This window comes from Heteronotia binoei, chromosome 4, assembly GCF_032191835.1.
Source record: "Heteronotia binoei isolate CCM8104 ecotype False Entrance Well chromosome 4, APGP_CSIRO_Hbin_v1, whole genome shotgun sequence".
NCBI lineage: Eukaryota > Metazoa > Chordata > Lepidosauria > Squamata > Gekkonidae > Heteronotia > Heteronotia binoei.
Genome location: NC_083226.1, coordinates 39,520,409 through 39,527,909, shown reverse-complemented (window position 1 = coordinate 39,527,909; position 7,501 = coordinate 39,520,409).

The following is a 7,501-nucleotide window of genomic DNA, read 5'->3' as shown; positions in this document are numbered from 1 at the left end:
CTCTGGGGTGACGTTGCTTTCACAACGTTTTCACGGCAGACTTTTTACGGGGTGGTTTGCCATTGCCTTCCCCAGTCATCTACACTTCCCCCCCAGCAAGCTAGGTCCTCATTTTACTGACCTCGGAAGGATGGAAGGCTGAGTCAACCTCGAGCTGGCTATCTGAAAACCCAGCTTCTGCTGGGGATCGAACTCAGGTCATGAGCAGAGCTTAGGACTGCAGTACTGCATCTTTAACACTCTGGGCCTACATTCATAGTTGCTGTTATTTCTAATCTGCCTTCATTTACACAACTATGTTGAGCCAAATGTTTTTTACGTACAATCTGATTTTAATCCCACCCAGGGCTTTTTTTGTGTCAGGAACTTCTTGGCATATTAAGCCACACACCCCTGATGTAGCCAATCCTCCAAGAGCTTACTAGGCTCTTAGTACAGGGCCTACTGTAAGCTCCAGGAGGATTGGCTACATCAGGGGTGCATGGCCTAATATTAGGCTTGCCAATCCCCGGGTCCCAGCGAGGGTTCTCTCGCTTTCCCAGGTTCCTTCCCGCCCCCACAGCAGTCATGTGCTTTTCCCCTTTCGGAGGCTTCAGACTCTACTTGGAAAGCTTTCCTCTTTGGATGGTGTGTCTGCATCTTTAAGGCTGAAAGGGAGCGGGGCGGGGGTGGGGGGGAGGCTGAACAACATGGCTATGAAAGGAGCCCAGACCGTCCATTCATTGCACAGTCCTTGCAGAGGTCATTTGCATAGTGTGAAGGTAAACTTGAACCTTTGGTTGCCCTGTGTTACTGTGAAAAACTTGAAAGTTCAGCAACTCATGAATAGAGGTGCCAATCCCCAGGTGGGGGCAGGGGAGCCCCGGTTTGAAGGCCCTCCAGAACTTCAGGGTCATTAGAAATGGGGGGGAGGGGAAAGAGGGAAATGTCTGCTGGACCATAGGGTATAATGGAGAATTAATCCCGGGGTATCTGGGGCTCTGGAGGGGCAGTTTTTTTAGGTAGATCTACCAGATTTTCAGCATAGCATCTGATGAGTCTCCTCAAAATGCTCTCCAAGTTTCAAAAGGATTGGACCAGGGAGTCCAATTTTATGAGCCCCCAAAGAAGGTGCCCCTATCCATTATTTCAAATGTAGGGAAGGCATTAAAAAGGTATGTGGTCCCCTTACTTCCTTTGGAGAACTTCCTTTGGAGTTCAATTGTGCTTGTCACAACTTTGCTTATGGCTCCACTCCCAAAGTCTCCTGGCTCCACTCCCAAAGTCCTCAGATATTTCTTGAATTGGACTTGGTAACCCTACCTAAAGAAGTTCCTGCTACAAAAAAAGCCCTGATCCCACATTTCTTCCAGGGTAGCAGCATGGTTTTCATCTAAGTTATGTTGAGAAGACAGGGACTGGCCAGACAACATAGTGAGCTCCATGGCAGAATGAGGGATTTAAACTCAGCTCCCCCACACTAGTTGTTCAACCACTGTGCCACACTGGCCATCTGGATGTGTACTTGTGCATCTGTGCTTGTGCAGCTGCAAGATATTCTGCTTCTGTTGCAGAAAGTACTACAATTGTCTGTTTTTGACTTTTTCAACTAATGGTTCCTTCTCTGTACTGAAACTCAGGCCTCATTTTGGGTGGACATTCACAGGAACGGAGCTCTGGAACCTCGAAAATTTATTGTGCTCTCTCTTTCTTAACCCCCCTCCCAAATACTTGCTTCTGAGCTCCAATGTTCAAACCCCCTGAGAATTTTGCTGAAGATTTGACACAGTTGCAAATATTTTCCCCCACAAAAAAATGGGAAAATAACCAAAACATAAAAAGCAAAACATATACAGATGGAAATCTTTATCATGCCATTGTGGCCACATAGGAGAAAGTAATATAAAAAGTATGATGGGGGTAAGGTTTTATTATGACAATTATAATTCAAGAAGCATTTTAAGGTAGATGCTGAGCTGATATAATTTAGTACACCTTCCGGTGATGTCAGGGGTGTGTGGCATATGCAAATGAAATTATGCAAATAAGTTGTGCTAATGAGCTTCAGCACCTCTTTTTCTATGAAATGACCCCTGTGGCTAAATACAATAGTTTTCCAATTGCCTCATGAGATTGATTATTGTTTGACAATGGTTCTTGACTGCTGTCATTATATTAGGCCACACACCCCTGATGTAAACTCTTGGAGGATTGGCTACATCAGGGGTGTATGGCCTATTATGCAAAGGAGCTCCTGCTAGAATTCCACCCCTGTTTCTGACTAAGGTGATAGGTCCTGTCAGCTTCTCTTTGTACTTAAATACCAAGATAATATGTGATATATCCCAGTTGTTTCACTTTAGAATTTTGATTCAAATGTTGTATTATCTCATCACAGTCCTCATCTTGTTCAAAACAAAGTATTATGTCATCCACATAAATCAGGATGTATGCCCATTGGTTATCTTGCCTTCTGGTGTACAAACATGGATCTGCTTTGCCTCTCATGAATCCTTCTTGGTGAACACTTCATTTTATTTATTGTTTCAATAGTCTGCAGAGTGGTATACACTTAACTGCTTGGGCTGAGCACCTGAGGGTTGCAACTTTGCTTGGTTCTGTTTCTTCTTGAAATCCTGACAAGCAGGGCCTTTTTGATAGAAAAAGCCCAGCAGGAACTCATTTGCATATTAGGCCACACACCCTGACATCAAGCCAGCTGGGACTGTGTTCCTGTGCGTTCCTGCTCAAAAAAAGCCCTGCTGACAAGTATGTGTTGAATTCCACCTCTACTTTGTTTGGTCTTGTTTTCTCTTGCTCATTTTGATCCATGCTATAATTTATATGCAGTGCTATCAATTGCATTTGATGGCAATCTATTTTATAGATATAATTACTTCACCCCAGTATTTATTTGGCAATCCAGCATCCAGAAGCATGCATCTGGCCATTTCAACTAAGGTATTCTTCCTTTCAGCTGTTCCATTTTGTTCAGGTGTGTATGGCAAGGTTGTCTGGTGCTCTATACCCTGATCCTTTAGGTAGCACTCCACTTTTTTACATGCATATTCCCTCTTTGTCTGTGTGGAGTGTTATGGCTTCCTTTGGAACTTAATTGCTGGCTTCAGCCACAAACTCTTGGAGCCTTTCAAGCAATTCACTTTTTTGTTTCATGAAATATTTGCCTGTCTATTCCCTTGTTCCACACACTTAGTCACTGGAGCTGGGACACTTCAGCACTGGAGGGGGCCTGCTATATTGCAGAGCTGGTTGAGAGTTGATTACTCCTGCCAAATTCACCTAGTGAATCCCTGTCAGCACTGAGAGGAGAAAACAAATTTCAAGGAGTGTCCTATGGGACCAAATCAGTACTGTATACCTAGTCCAGCATTCTCTTTCTCCCAGTGGCCAGTCAGTTGTTTTGAAGGGTGAACAAACAGGACACAGAAGCCAAGGCCTTCTGCTGATGTTGCCTGTAAAACCTGTACTTGGAAAGTTTATAGCCTTTGGACACAGCTACTTGTCTTGGCTAGTAGCCACTGTTGGACTCCATAAATCTGTCTAATCCCCTTTTAAAACTATCTGCACCATTACTCACAGAGTGAAGTTCCTCAGACTAATATTATCAGATGAATGCTATCAGTCTTCTTTAGGGGTTCTGGGTTGGTTTTCAACCACCATTTTAGGAACAGGCAAAACGTTCTGTATTTTAAAATACAGAGTTACACTCTTGGGCAGAGTTGCAGAGCTCAGCACATGCTGTAGTGAAAATGTCCCAGTGCCATGTACATTCCCTTTTTGTAGTGGCATTTGGAGCTGTGAGTAACACCCTTGTTAATTCAATTTATGAGCGTTACTTGAAGCAATCCTTTAAGGACTGGAAGTGTTTCATAAGTATAAAGTGATAATTATAGTCGTTTAGAAGTCACAGAACTCTCATCATGTGGCGATAATAATTAGTGCTAACGTTCATGAATACCATTGCCTAGAAAAGGTGCAACTAGGTAGCTGGTGTCTAATTGCTATCGAAGAGGTCTGTGGGCATGCAGGACACATACTTTGTGTATATGATGTTGCTTCCAGTCCATTGCTTATATCTTGTTTTGCCCAGCTCTTATGGAAGACTCTATTATATTTGTATATGTTTCTGTATTATATCTGTATGTATGTTGAGCCATTTTGGTGGGAAGCCAGTTTGGTGTAGTGGTTAAGTGTGTGGATTCTTATCTGGGAGAACCGGGTTTGATTCCCCACTCTTCCACTTGCAGCTGCTGGAACGGCCCTGAGTCAGCCATAGCTCTCTCAGGAGAGCTCTGTCAGCCCCACCTACTTCACAGGGTGTTCGTTGTGGGGGAGGAGGGTAAAGGAGATTGTGAGCCACTCTGAGACTCTGAGGTTCAGAGTGAAGGGCGGGATACAAATCCAATATCATCATCTTTTTCTTCTCCTCCTCCTCCGTCTTCCTCATGCTATAATGCTGGATTAGGCTCTGAGAGTCCCAGGTTCCAGTTCCCATTCTACCATAGAAGCTTACTGGGTGATTGTGGGCCAGTCACTTTTTTCAGCCCAATCTACTTCACTGAGTAGTTGTAATGAGGATAAAATGGAGGAGGACAGGAGAATGTTGTAAGGTGCTTTGGGTTCCCATTGAGGAGGAAAGCAGGGTATAAGTAACAAAATAAATAAATAAAAATCAACATGGGCACTGAATACATCACTGGAAACTGTTGAGAGCAAGCTTAGTAAATCCCAGTGGGGATTTATTTTTCAGAACCTCATGAGGCAGGAGGGAGGCATTATTCAGCAAAAATAAACAAACAAATGTGTTCTGTAAAATGATAGGACAAAGCAAGCAAACAAAAACAAGCCAAAAAGGGGATGGGGGTGGGGGGCTAGATGTTTCTAATAGTACCAAAGTTGCTACTGAATAACTAAGGCTGCTTGTGGAGAAATATGATTCTAATTAGGAAGCTGATGACTGGATCCATGTCATCCCATCAGTCAGACAAATATGGCGAAGGAATGCCGCAGGACAGCACATCAGTAGTACAGAGATGCCAGAAGTAATACATTTTCCTTACACTGCTTTGCCCAACATATAGGATGGTTGGTGTGAGGTGTGATGGCCCATTTTGCAGCCAACAGTGGTGAGTCTGCTAAACTCCACCCAGGTTACCCATGAGAGAGCAGAGAGGAGTGGCCAGTTGTGCCACAGCTGTTGGATCTGATTATGGAAATCTAATGATACTGCAGAGAATACTATGGTGTAGCTTTGGGGTTTGTTCATGGTGCTAAAAGAAGTTCAGATTATGTGGTATTGGTTCATTAAGTGTTTCCAGGGTTGCCCAACTTTTGGATCAAGGCTTTCCTGAATGTCTGGACCAGGTAAAATAATCCAGGCATGAATGTATTGTTTCTGGATCAAGAACTATGGCTGAAAATAAAATGTGCAGCCGAAAGGAACACATTATCTATTATGGTGCAACTAGTCATACATAAGTGACTCTATAACCAAGGCTGGATTCTTGCCATCCCCATCTTTTTAAAAAATGGACATGATCCAAATCCCATCCCTCACAGACCAATGGGGAGTGTGCAGAAGCCAAGCTAGAAAACATGCCTTGGAATGGAGAAACAATACTAGAACAGAAAGAGATTAGCCTACTCAAGAAAATCCTTTCCTTCCTGCTTGTGGTCGAGCAAGTGGATCAGCTGAAGAGGCGTGTGAGTTCTGGAATGTGTAACTCTGTGGGATCAAGATGAATTGTGGAAAAGGGACTTTCCTGCATGGAAATTCCTTTTCTTTCCCAGTTTTCTCCTTATACCATTCTTTCACTCCCAGCTTCCTACACCCATTCTTCTGGCAAAGAACCTGTGTTCTCTTCCCTTTCTACAAAGCAAGAGTAGAACTAGATTTTTTAATATCCATTAATTGTTCTTTTGAAAAGGATCAGTTGCCAAGCTGCACAATTTCACATAGTGTGCTATAATATCTTCCATTTGAATTTGAATATATATGTGTTTCCTGGAGTCACCTTAAGATTTTGAACTTACGCAGACATCAGTTACCCCAAAATCTGTCCGAATTTAATTGGCACTGGTTCTCTTACCTGCCATATATATCAACATGAAAATAATCTTATCTAGATCGGCAAATACAGATCCATTAGAAAGAACACTCAGACCATATAAATGTTGTTATGAGGAACTGACTTGGCAGACTTCACAACCTTAGGGCTGAGTGAAGTGAGGCCTTTGGTTTGAGGCATCTGTTCAACATGGTGTCATTCTTGAACACTTGAGAATAAAATCTAGTATCCAAGTTCAAGAACATAATTCAGTTTCAAGTATGTACACCAACTCAATTTAAAATCCTTTTTAAAGCAGTAAGAAGAGTAGGCTTCCCAACCCCCCCCCCCCCCGCTCTGGCGGGGGACTTCTGGGTTCGCAGCCTAATCTCCCGCCCCCCAGAAATCGGGAAGCGGGGGTGGGGGGGGGAGAACATACCTGCAGGCTTCATATTGTTGAGATCCTGAGCCGTTTGTAAAATGTGTGGCCCCTTTAAGGCTGGGCAGGAAGCAGGAAGAGCTTCGGAGAACAGCCCCTCCCTTTTTTTTCTTTCGTTTTCACAGCAAGTAGAGTTCTCCAATCTGGTAAGTATTTGTGTGTGTGAGAGGGAGGGGGTAGGGGATTCCCTGGTTTGGAGGCCCTTCCCCCCTTTAGAAAGCGTGGGGGGGGAGGGAAATGTCTACTGGGCACTCTATTATTCCCTATGGAGAACTATTCCCATAGGGAATAATAGGGAATTGATCCGTGGGTATTGGGGGCTCTGGGGGGGGCTATTTTTTGAGGTAGAGGCACCAAATTTTTAGTATAACATCTAGTGCCTCTCCCCAAAATACCCCCCAAGTTTCAAGAAGATTGGACCAGGGGGTCCAATTCTATGAGCCCCCAAAAATGGTGCCCCTATCCATTATTTCCTATGGAAGGAAAGCATTGAAAAGGTGTGCCGTCCCTTTAAATGTGATGGCCAGAACTCCTTTGGAGTTCAATTATGCTTGTCACATCCTTGTTCCTGGCTCCACCCCCAATGTCTCCTGGCTCCACCCCCAAAGTCTCCTGGCTCCGCCCCCAAAGTCCCCAGATTTTTCTTTAATTGGACTTGGCAACCCTAAAGAAGAGACAGAATGTCTCTGCCTTGAACACTGATATATCTTTATGAAGGTAGGTTAGAACATTTATGGCATAATTTTTTTTTTGTTTGAAATCAAAATACTGGCTCAACCCCTGCACTTTTTATAAAGGGGGAGAGGACAATGCCAGGGGAAAGAACATTCTGTCACCATCAAGAGTGTGAACAAGGATGCAGGGTATTTCATCCAAGGAAGATTGCTAGTGAGGCAATATCAGTGTAACCCAATTGTATACAAAGTCTGTCAGACTGATATCTCTCTTTGGTATCTTTACCCTTCATTCCTCTTCTCTTATCTAAGGGTAGGGCCTGTCTCTATTGTGGTAATCC